Here is a 12,627-nt window from a genome sequence, read left to right as displayed (position 1 = left end):
TTATTTAAAATGGAGAAAGATTGCAGAATTCTGAGGTACAGAGCGATCTGGTTGTCCTGGCACATGAATCACAACAAGTTAGCTTATAGGTACAGAAAATGATTAGGAAGGCAAACAGAATATTGTTGTTTATTTCAAGGGGACTGGAATATGAAAGTAGGGAAGTTTTGCTATAGTTGTACAGGGTATTGGTGAGACCACACTTTTGGTCTCCCTACTTAAGAAAAGGCATTAGAAGCAATACAAAGAAGGTTCACGTGACTGATTCCTGGGGTGAAGGGGTTATCTTATGGGGAAAGGTTGGATACCTTGTCCTTTACCATTGGAGTTTAGAAGAAGAGGTGATCTCATTGAAGCAAAACACTCAGGAGGGGACTCATCAGGGTGGATGCTGAGAAGATGTTTCCCCTTATGGGAGAGACTAGAACTAGGGGACACAGTTTAAAAATAAGGGGTCTCCCATATAAAACAGATGAGGAACATTTTTTTTCTCTCAGAGGTTTGTTAGTCTTTGAAATTTTCTTCCCCAGAGAGCAGTGGAGGCTAGGTCATTGAATACTTTTAAGGCTAAATTAAAAAGATTCTTGACTGGCAAGAGAGTCAAAGGGTATAAGGAGTAGACAGGAAAGTAGAGTCGAGGCCACAATCAGACCAACCATGATCTTATCAAGTGGCACAACAGGCGCGAGATATTGAATGGCCCACTCATGCTCCTAATTTGTACGTTTGTATGTCCTCCAGACACACAGACACGTGCCCTCATATTATCTCACTACCCTAAACACGTTGTCTGTAACCACATCGTAAGCATGTTCACATCTTTTGGTGACTTACACACAAAGGTGACCAACGTATGACTCTGGCACACTGAACTCCACAATCAAATAAGCTGGCTCGCCAAGCCCTTTTTTAAAAAATTCTATTTGATTGTAAAGTGCATGGTGCCACAGATGAGGAATACCAGCTTAGAAACCCCAGCCTGAGAATTCTTCCAGTTTCCTGCCAATGAAAATCACATGATACCTGCTGGTGGGGGAGAAACCTGGGCCAGGCAGAGACTCAGTAGCACTAGGTCTATGCTCCCTTTTTGGATGCAAGGCATAATTCTGACAGCTGGCTATGTGGGTTTTGGGGTGGTGGAGAGAAGAGGTGCAAATGGCTCTTCTGCCCTACCTCACTGTCCCGCCAGAATTTCTAGATCCATCTTTTCAGTGATCTAAATACAAAACCACTGCATGATGCAGGCGTAATTGTCATACAGGAATGTAAGTGGGGCCCAGAATGGTATTTGCCAACAGCAACCAACATTAACTGCCATTAGAAAAGTGGCAGATAAAAACTGGGATTTTGATGGAATCCATGATGGGGCAGATTTAGGAATCGACCCCCATCCCAAAACTTTCTAGCCAGCAATTTCCAGGCTGCAGTTTTTAATAAGAATGCAATGACTGGCCATGGAGACGTAGCTGGCGGACTCTCTTCCCCTAACCTAGGAACAAAACACCCAAATGTAGCAGGTACAAATGGGCTTGGGATTAGGGATTGATGATTAAAAATGGTCATTCCTCTATTGACTCAACAGTTAAGTATACCGAGCAGAGTGATACTTACCCAGGACGGTCCTACATCTGATCCTAGGCTATCAAGTTAGCTGCAATAAAAGCAAAATATTGCGGGTACTGGAAATCGGAAATAAAAATGGAAGATGCTGGGAAAACTCAGCAGGTCTGGCAGCATCTGTGGAGAGAGAAACAGAGTTAATGTTTTGAGTCCGTAAGAGAGTCTGAAGAGTCAAACGGGCTCGAAGCGTTAACTCTGCTTCTCTCTCCACAGATGCTGCCAGATCTGCTGAGTTTTTCCAGCATTTTCTTTTTTTTTTAATAATCAAGTTAGCTGATCTGAGCCAAGGCAGTTTCGTTTGAGAGTGGAGCTAATTGGAGAGTTCTTTCAAAGAGTTGGCACAGGGCCAAGTGGCCTCCTCCTGTGCTCTAAGATCCTGTGAGCATTGTAGCGTGAACAGGATAAAGAGAATTTAAAGTTCTGATGAGACCAAATTTGGGTTTAGTTTTGATGTCTAGTAGGTGGCAATCGTTGTGCTTACACATTAAGGAGGGCCACTTGGACGAATTACTAAAAAATTGCAGTTGGGAAATATATAGCTCAACATAAGCTACTGCTGGTAGGAGAAGGCCAGCAAATTGGAAGAAGCTTTGGGGTGGGGGGAGGAGATATCAAAACTGAGACAAGCTGCTAGAGGCTACCCAGGTAGCAAAGATCATAGGTGATGGGAAAAGTCTAATAACAGTTCAAAAAAAAACAGCAGATTCAGAGTGGCTGAAGTACCTCATCACTTGTTACTAACACAAAGGTTGGAGCAGGACTGTTCCCAAAAGAACTGGTGAATAGCGCAAGAAGGGGGTGCTGTCAAAAATCCCTTCACAGTTTGATTAAAATCTGAAGCACTTGGTTGGTGAAGTAGCAAAGTGTCATTATGTTGGACACTTGCAGGTTGACGCCAAACCTTTAACAATATCTGCAGTGGGTCATTGAGCTGCATTACAATAACCTTTGGCTGGTTTGCAGATCATCATGTTACTATATTAAAGTTGACATTGTAGACTGATGTGCTGAATCAGTGCCGACAGGCACAGCATGGGGACCTGAGGGATGGTGCGTTTCCACATTTAACCAAGTGAGCTGCACCTTGGTGGGAATATAGAAATTGTTTAGTATCAGCAGCCTGGGTGGCAATTTAATGTAATTATAAAGCTGAATGCTGCAAAATGGTTCAGATAGGGAACAATGAAGACTTGGATTAGGAACTAGGCCTTGAAATAATACTCACAAAGATACAGGTACACAGTCACTTTAATGGATTTATGCATTTGCATGGCTTTTGCTCCTCTATTGCATTGGGGAGTTTACTACTTTAAAGTTTCTCTGATTCTTTGTTCTTTTCCCAAAATTCTATTATCATTTTTTTTTTCCTGTACTAAACCACAGCTCCCACTAATTCTCAAAACCTGTGGATGTCCTTGTCATCTCTTGGCAGTTTGCAGTTCCTCCAAATTTGCTGTCGGCATTATACTTTGATATCCACCCCTTAATGTCTAAATCCAGACCGCTCCAGAGGTGATTAGCAAACAGCGTTCTCTGCCATAAACTGCTGCAGAAACCATGAATTCTTTTAAGATGTAATCAGGCAGTCATTGGAAACAAAAGAGGAGTATGATATGGGGAGCAAGGCAGAGAGGGGGACCAGGCTAGGTAGTTTACATGAAGAAAAACACTCGCAGAGGCCTATTTCTGCACTGCAACATTCTGACATTAGTAAAATTCATATTTTGTTTTGTTCAAAAGCATCAGGGCAATTACTAGCACATTAGTAACGTTACTATCCATTCCTATGCTCATCTTCATAAACTAGCAACATCACAAGTGAAGCAGCTGCCTTTCAGTAATCAGAATCGTACTCTTGAACGTATAAGGTCACTAAAACTGATCTGCACCAATCACTACGAACAGTAGGCTGTGGTTTGAAGATGCAGATTTTGACTGTTATAAGTGACTATAGTGGTCTGTATTACAGGATTCCATTATACTCTTGTATGTTTTTCTTAGAAACTTAAAAAGATTTTCAAAGATAAACACGGCAGCATGAGATACACAATTGAAAAATAACAGGCCGAAGGTAGATTAGCGTACTTGTGTGGTAATAACAGCAAATTGGGTGGATGCCTGCGAGTTATAAGAAGAACTTAATGAACATTCACACACACTGCACCGACTCTTTGCTACTGAGCTTCCCAGGCACGATAAGGCGTGCCAGTCTTTTAGACATGTACCTAGCCTCCCCAGTCCAGTAATGTTCTAGATGTTGGCAACAACTGTCAACTGCTAAGTGATCTATTGCCTTGGTGAGTCACCATGCACATGACAGCATTGATGACACTGACTGGAGTGAAACAAGCAAAAAGCACACAACCTTACTGGAGATGCAAATGTGCTCTATTTGGGAGCTACAGAGGAAGTGCCCATCAGGTTATCTAGTACATAAAAACTGCACCCACATTGAAATATTCAATCGATGGGTTTCTTTCCCCATGACAACCAGATCACATGGGCCTGTCTCTGGGTAGAAGTTTAGTATCATCACCATACCCCTAACTTTTTGTTTTACCTTAAATTAAAGGGGACATTTTAAACAGAGCTGTCTTGTAAAGCCCAACATTCACAACTTACATCAATAGAGAAAAAGTCAATTCTTAAAGGTGATGGTGCAACTTTTCTTCTATTGAGCTGTCTGTGAAATGTGCGGTTACAATGCTACACAGACATTTGATTCAGCAGATGGTGAGACTGCTTTAGGGAATGCATTTATTTTCAACGTTTGAAAGGTGTTTTTATGTTTTGTTATTTCCCTTCCCCAGCTTTCTTGAAAGCACTAACTCTCACCGGGACACAGTTCCACTGGGGAATCTTCATACCTCACCCAGCTGCTTGCGAGTTTTGACAGCAAATATCAGTAGTCAATGGGAGAAATCAAACCAAGTTCAATGCTGCTCGCACTCAGTAGCCACTTCCAGCTACAGAACAGAGGGTTTGGGGGGAGGCAGGAAAGCCCCAGATAAAATTTGCTCTCTTTAACTCCAGGGGCTCTGCTGACAACTGTAGTGTCCAGCTGCAATCAGCTAAAATCAGCCTAGCTTAGGGACCAAACTTGACGCTGGAGTCATTAAAATGGTTTTAATTGGCCGCAGTGCAGCCAAACTCACATTCGATATATGTTGGGAAATAACACAAAGTAAAACACCGGGGATGTAGAAACCTGGAATCAAAACAGAAAAAAGCTGGAAATATTCAGCAGGCCAGGCAGCATCTGTGGAGAGAGAGGAACAGAGTTAACATTCCAGGTTGAATGAAAGGTCATTGACCTGAAATGTTTCGTCAGTAGGCGGTCCTCCACCTGCTGAGTATTTCTAGCATTTTCTGTGGTTATGTCGGGCATTATTTTTATATAGCTGTTGGTAAAGCAGTAATGATAGATGGTGCCACACTCGCCTGCCAGATGTCATCCCCAGGCATTCCAACTGGTGCCTGAATATATTTTGAAGAAGTTCAACACTTCAAGCATGAAGGTTAGATATCCCTGACTATGGCATTTTAAAGATTCGTTTGTGCTTCAGGAAAAGGTAAATGTAATTTATTTCAGATCTGCACAACAGTCCTGTTGAGCTTCCTGTTTAAGTCAAGCGGAAAAAATTACCTGCTCAACTAGCAAATACCAAAGTTGCTGCACCAAATTTCTACCACTGGATGTCATAACTGTGCTTTTCAATATTGTATTGTAGAGTGCTATAACACACTGGCGATTATGTGCCAGCAATAAAAGGGTGCTGCTGAAAGATTTTGAACCAAGTACTTGCGTGAATTTGGGAGGAAGCAATGTTAAAAGAATAGCCGCAAGTCATTCAGCTCCTCAAACTTATGTCACCATTCAATTAGGTCCCAGCCAATCTGCATCTTAACTCCATTTATCCATCTTGTTTCGAGATCCCTCAATACTCTTAGTCAACAACAATCTGCCACGTTAACTTAACTAACTCCTCACATTAGCAGCCAAGACCCTCTGATGATTCTAGTCAAATTTAGTTGAATGGGGAAGTTGGAAGATTTAAGGAGACGAAGTGATTTCTGGCTATTCTGGCTTGGAAAGATTGAGCCATTTGCCTCCTGTATGAAGAGAATAGAATAAAAATGGATTACTGTAAACAGCAGGAACAACTCAGAAGGATCAAAATCATTACGCAGTGTGCTATTGAGTCTTTCTACTGAAACAGATATTAATCTATTGATCTTAACAGTGTGGCACCCATTTATTTTTCCCTGTAAATCACTTTGGAACTTGCTTGTGGAGCTGGAGGGGGGCCTTGCATGTTAAAGAGACTGCACGTCCTTATATCTGTCAGAGCTTCAGTTCAAACATTCCAATAGCAGTTGCAAAGTTTCTGTTCCAAAAACAATCCCAAAACATCTCTAGTAAAAGAGACTAAGTAATTGAGCTTCTCAAACTGTGGTGTGGGCTTTGCATTTTTCACTACCAAATTGTTTCTTCCACCTCCAAACTCTACACCAGCTGGTGGCATAAATTTAAAAAGCTGTACGTGTGCAGTTCATTGTAAAACGTGAGCTTATCGTTGTTTCATAAGAGCACAATCTTTTAAAAAAATTGCATTCAAATAGCACCTCATCAAATCTCTCCAAAAAATCTTAAATGTGCTTCAAGAATGTAATCAAATGCAACAGCCATTTTGCAAACAGAATGTTCCAATCAGATAAATTACCAGTTAATCTGTTTTTTGGCAGAATTAATAGGATATCGTGTTGGCTCAGTCACTGGAGAATTCCCTTCTCTTCTTTAAATAGTGTAGAGGAACTTTTTAAGTCCATCTGAACAGACAGATTGAGCCTTAGTTTTGATGCCTACAGCTGAACTAGTACAGCTGAAACAATACAACATTCCTTTAGCGCTACACCGAGATATCAGCCTTCAATTGCCTGGATTATGAAGCAAAAATAACAGCAAGTCTGTCGCTCACCATTAGTATGGAATAAATTGGACAGCAACCTACATTCACAGTTAAAATGTGGAAATCAGGAAGGTAGTGCCCAATTTGACCTGCTCCTTCATAAGCTTCACTTCACCAGTACCTCAGGAGAGATTTTAGATTCAAATACATGAAGGGCAGGAAGTTGGGTACTTAGAAACATGCAGAATATGAGAAGTAGGTCATTCAGCCTTTCGAGCCTGCTCCGCCATTCAATGTGAGCATGGCTGATCCTTTATCTCAATGCCATACTCCTGCTCTCTCCCCATAGCCCTTGATGCCTTTAGAGTCTAGAAATCTATCTATTTCCTTCTTAAATATATTCAGTGACTTGGCCTCCACAGCCTTCTGTGGTAGGGAATTCTCATGTTCACTACCCTGAGTGAAGAAATTTCTCCTCATCTCAGTGCTAAATGGCTTACCCCATATCCTGAGACTGAGACCCCTTGATCTAGAATCACCCACCCCCACCAGCCAGAGGAAACATCATCCCTGCCTCCAGTCTGTCCAGCCCTGTCAGAATTTTATTTGTTTCAATGAGATCCCCTCTCATTCTTCTAAACTCTAGTGAATACAGGCCTAGTTGACCCAATCTCTCCTCGTACAACAATCCTGCCATCCCAGGAATCAGTCTGATGAACCTTTGCTGCACTCCCTCTATGCCAAATATAACCTTTCTTAGGTAAGGAGACCAAACTGCACACAATACCTCTAGTGTGGTCTCACCAAGGCCCTGTTTAGCTGCAGTAAGACATCCTTGCTCCTGTAGTCAAGTCTTCTTGCTATGAAGGCCAACATACCATTTCCCTTCTTAACTGCTTGCTGCACCTGCATCCTTGCTTTTAGTGACTGGTGTACAAGGACACCCAGGTCCCTTTGTACACGACATTTCCCAATCTATCACCATTTAAATAATACTCTGCCATCTGTTTTTCCTACCGAATTGGATAGCTTCACACCTATTCATGTCATACTGCATCTGCCATGTATTTGCTCACTCACTCAACCTGTCTAAATCACTTTGAAGCCTCTTAAGCTCCTCACCATTCACATCAAATTTCATGTCGTCGGCAAACTTGGAAATATTAATTTGGTTCCCTCATCCAAATCATTCATATATATTGTGAGTGACTAGGGCGCAAGCAGGGATCCCCGCAGTACTTCACTAGTCATCGCCTGCTACTCCAAAAAAGACCCATTTATTCCTACACTGTTTCCTGTCTGCTAATCAATTCTCAATCCATGCCAATATAGTATCCCTAATTCTATGTGCTTTAATTTTGTACACTAGCCTCTTATGTGGGACTTTTATCAAAAGCCTTCTGAAAATTCAAATACACCACCTCCACTGGTTCTCCCTTACCTATTCTGCTAGTTACATCCTCAAAAAAACTCCAGTAGGTTTGTCAAACATGATTTACCTTTTATAAATCCATGTTGACTTTGTCCAATCCCACTGATCTTTTCTATGTGTCCTGTTATCACATCCTTAACCACTAACCACTCATGAAACACACCTAAAAAAGGTGAGAGTAAATTTTCAAAGATAAGTCTTAGTTACTACCAAATAATCCCTCTAGCCCCAGAACATCAGTTTTACAAGTGTGGAATCCCATTCCTTCAGGTTTTAATCATTGTTGATATTTAGTTTTTTTTAAGTTTTACTTTGTTTCCTCTATCTCTCTCAATCCCATATTTCTTTCCCTCGCTATTTCACTTTCTGCACATGACTTTGCATGGAATTAAATATTCTAAATGACATTTCCTGGTTTAGTCTCTGCATGGCTCAGTGAGGATTTTTCAACCCGACTGGTTACAGACACACACTGTTGTATGCCCTGTTCATGCAACTGCCAGATGCTCTGCAGAGGGAGTCGTGCTGAAATGGCTCTCTAATTACCATAGGTTGGCATGCAAATGCCCATTAAACAGTCTGCTTTAAGCTGCAAGTGTAATGAGCAGCAAGCAGTGTTTATCTGCCGCTGGCCACACTTAGGCCATCATGTGCTCAAGTCCCACAGTGGAACCTGAGCTCTCTGACTTCTGATTCAGAGTTAAAATTATTACCAGGTTAAGCCACATAGAACCGGGGCTGCCCCGAAATGTATGAAAATGGATGGTTCACTATTAGCAACACCACTACTATTAAATGTGAAACCCAGAAGGTTATGACGCCAGATCTCAGTATCAAGAGCTGCCAGGGGACATGAGGAAAATCTTTTTCATCCAGAGGGCAATGGGCATCTGGAATTCACTGCCTAAATTGGTGGTTGAGGCTGAAACACTCAATTCATTTGAAAAGTACCTGGATCTGCATCTAAAGTTCTATAAACTGCAAGGCTATGGTCCAAGTGCTGGAGAGGGGAATTAACAATGAGCGGTTAGTTTCTTTTTTTCTCTATTTTTAGCTGGAGCAGACACAATGGGCTGAATGACCTCTTTCTGCACCATAACCTTTCTATGGTTCTATGAATTCCTATATCGAGCGTGTAGCTGTTGAGCTACATGAACAGAGAGCAGGGAACACCAGACATGATACCATTCCCAACCTCTACATCTTAAGCTGGGAGCCTGTGGTCTGTGACTGTGTAAATAAAGCTGGATTGTGTAATCTAGGGTTTTAGATATTTATCAGCTGGGTGCTGCAAACCCAGAATAAGCTGAAGAGAATCTCCTCAGGTTAACTGTACACATAGCTGTACTCCAAATCAGACTAAAAATGGATTCACGTTACATGCAAGCCAATACAAAGCCACAAGGAAATCAATCCCCTTTTGTAAAGATGTCACTGGTAACCTGCTATTCAAAAGGCTGCCTCTGCAGTGACAAAGGCTATTCAATTTTATTCAGGTTTCATAGCAGCAGCCCTCAGTTGGTTTGACTCATTCCTCTCTATTGTTTTCTGATAAGGAAAAAAAAAAATGACCTAATAGCAGAGCATCAATCATTGCCCTCTGGAAAAAAGTGGCTAACCTGCAAAAAAAAAGTGGCCTTGCCAGGTAAACTGCTTGCAGCCAGGATCCTTTGAAAATCCAATAGCACAAAAAACGAAGTAAAAAGACTCCAGCACTATGCAAGCCCGCAAATGCGTGCTGATGGTGTTGGTGCTCAGCACTGGAAACATGCTTTGAAGAACTGATCTAACATTGTAGGCAGTCAATGCAATCTAAGGTTTCTGTTGGCCCCAGATCCTTATATTTGCTAAGAGATGCCTCAGTGTGAAGAAACAGCACTGAATGCTAGTGCAATCAAGTAGGCATATCAAGTACAAATTTTTAATAATGTTTTAAAGTTACCAAATGCTTTCTCCCCACAAACTGCACTAAATGATACTATTTTAAAACCTTGGCTCTGCACAAGCTTCCTGACTATAAATCCTCTCTTCCTGCTGTTACATTTTTGTCACATCTTGTCAAATTTTTCCATCAAATTCCCTTGTCCCTCATGATTGAAACTGCCTAAGCAACCTTGTCACACTGCAATTACACCCTCCCACCAGTGATGGTGTTGTTGTTCCTCACTCCTGCACCTCCCAGACCCTCAGCCTGTGCTGCAGAGAAATTCACTTGTGGTCCAACCAATTCTGTATTCTCTTCTCTCCAAATTGTGCTGAGTTTTGAAATTGAAATATAAATGAAATAAAATGAAAGTATTGTATAAAAATAGGGTAGAATGTATGACATTAAAATGGAGAAAGATGTTTGGTTGTCCTGGTCCAATTATTCCCCTCCCTCTAATCCCACTTCACCAGAAGATCACCACACTTGGTCTCGACTTCCCACGTGTGTTGTCATGGGAGATCCACTTACAAGTAGGTTGTCCATCCATCCCTTTGACAGCAGAGATGGTGTGCAAGCTGACCTACAGTTATGTGGGATAACTGACGCTGATAATTAAACACATCACAAGAGCATCTCTTGACTGACAGCATTTACACCCACCTGTTTATTTGTGAGATATGGGAAGGAAAGAAAAAAAATAGTTTGCATTAATAGAGCACCTTTCACATCCTCATGACATTCCAAAGTTCTGCACAGTCAATAATGAACTTTTAAGGTGCAGTCAATTGTTGTAATGCAGGAAGTACAAGAACTGCTTTTTTGCACAAGGCTTCATAAGCAGCAATTGAGATAAATGACCAGATGGCATGTTTTGGTGCTGCTGGTTGAGGGATAAATGGCCAGGACATTGAAATGATTCCCTGCTTTTTTTTCAAACAGCTCTCTGGGATCTTTTACGCCCACAATGTCTAACACTGGGGTTTTGGTTTTATGTCTCATTTGAAAGACAGCATTTACGAATTACATACAAACATACGAATAAGGAGCAGGAGTAGGCCATTTACCCCCTCAAGCCTATTTCGCCATTTGATAAAACAATGGCTGATCTGATTGTGGCCTTAAATAAACTATGTCCCTTAGTTCTAGTCTCGCCCAGAAGGGAAATCACCCTCTCAGCATCCACCCTGTTGAGGTGACAGTGCAGTACCCCCTCAGTACTGCACCGAAGTGACAGCCTAGATTGCATACTCAAGTCGCTTTGGTGAGGCCTGAACTCTGAACCTTCTGACTCAGGAGCAGAATGTGATGCCACTCAATCGAGGTTGAGTCATAATTATAAAGCTATAAATAATGTTCATCTCCAGCTCTGGTTTTAAGGGGTTAAGTATATTAACAATTATCTTATGGTGACCAGTATATGGCAGATCCTCTATATTGCTCAGTGTTTATCAAAGAGACATAAGCATACTGTAAGTATGAATGCTATCAAATGTTCTGACACTTACAAAGTCCCAGCATTTCACACCATAATATGGATGCTGTCAACATTGGATTCATCATTCCAAATGCTGATTTAGGATCCCTACCCAAATACCAAATCCATACTAGATCACAGTAGAAATCTCAGACATCATTCAGCCTTGCTTAGATAGTTTTACAAACCACACATCCAGCTTTAAACTGGCATGGTCTTTGCATACAGGCCCTTATCTTCTATAATTCAGTTGCAAAGTGGCAAATTTGCTGGCAACTTGTTTTGAAAGGGTTAGCGAGCACAACAATGTTCCCACAAGAATCTGGTTGCTAAGTAGTAGGTACCCATTTACGGCAATGAGTCATTTGCAAACAACTAGCTCAAAAAGAAACTCAACTTCAGTAATTCAATAATTGGGACTCTATAATCACAGGTTCTTAAATTTTTGTTTGAAGGCCAATTAATTCCAAATGCAAAGGTGGTTTATATTCCAGACTTATTCACATATACTAGAGTTGAGTCTCCCCAAACGGTCACTTTGCATTATCACCAGCTCCCAGAGACATCATCACTGGCCAGTTTGCCTGAGCTGGAACTCAACCAAGGTGACACACAGAAAGCAAAGATAGAAGATGTCAAAGGGAAGAACAGAGAAAGACAGGACAGAAAGACAAAGAACAAAAGTACAGAAAGAGAGGAAAGAAAAAGATGTATCAGGAAAAAAAGAGAACACAAAAGAAGAGAAGAATGAAAAAGAGAAACAGACAGGAGAGAAAAAGCAGTGAAAGAGATTAAAAAAAAAGATAGTGAATAAGAGAATGGAGAGAGAGCTGAAAAAGCAAAGAACAAGAAAGAAACAAAAAGGAGGAAAGGAGGGGAATAAAGCAAATAATTTCTTTCTTCTTACTGCGCCTCCTCTCCCAAGTGTGTTGTCACAGGATAGGTATGGGAACTCTGAGCACCCAAAGTGTAGGATGGTCCCATTTGTAATGATTTCACTAGGGTAGTAAGGAAGGAAGAAAGATGGCCAAAGATGTAGTCACCTGTCCTATTGTCTCCTATTTTGGTTTGGTGTCAACCGTTGTTTGATAACGCTCATGTGACTTACCGTGGCAGGTTTTACTATATTAAAAGGTGCTATATAAATGCAAGTCGCTGGTGTAGGACTCATAAAATTTTCTGACCGCAAAATACACTTTTCATCATAAGCATCCCAAAATTATGGTTCTGGCCAGAGAAAGCATTTGGAGCTAAACAACCTTGG

The 12,627-nt window shown here is 41.3% G+C and overlaps 1 protein-coding gene across 4 annotated transcripts in view; it reads right to left on the bottom strand.

Annotated features, from left to right (window-relative positions):
- The window catches only part of itpk1a (inositol-tetrakisphosphate 1-kinase a), a 208,558-nt gene that overhangs the window by 75,604 nt on the left and 120,327 nt on the right, over positions 1–12,627 (bottom strand). The gene's annotated exons all lie outside the window — the stretch shown is intronic.

The sequence above is a fragment of the Cetorhinus maximus genome, chromosome 18 (assembly GCF_964194155.1).
Source record: "Cetorhinus maximus chromosome 18, sCetMax3.hap1.1, whole genome shotgun sequence".
Lineage (NCBI taxonomy): Eukaryota > Metazoa > Chordata > Chondrichthyes > Lamniformes > Cetorhinidae > Cetorhinus > Cetorhinus maximus.
The sequence above is the reverse complement of the archived record's forward strand: the minus strand, read 5'-3'. Positions and strand labels throughout refer to the sequence as shown.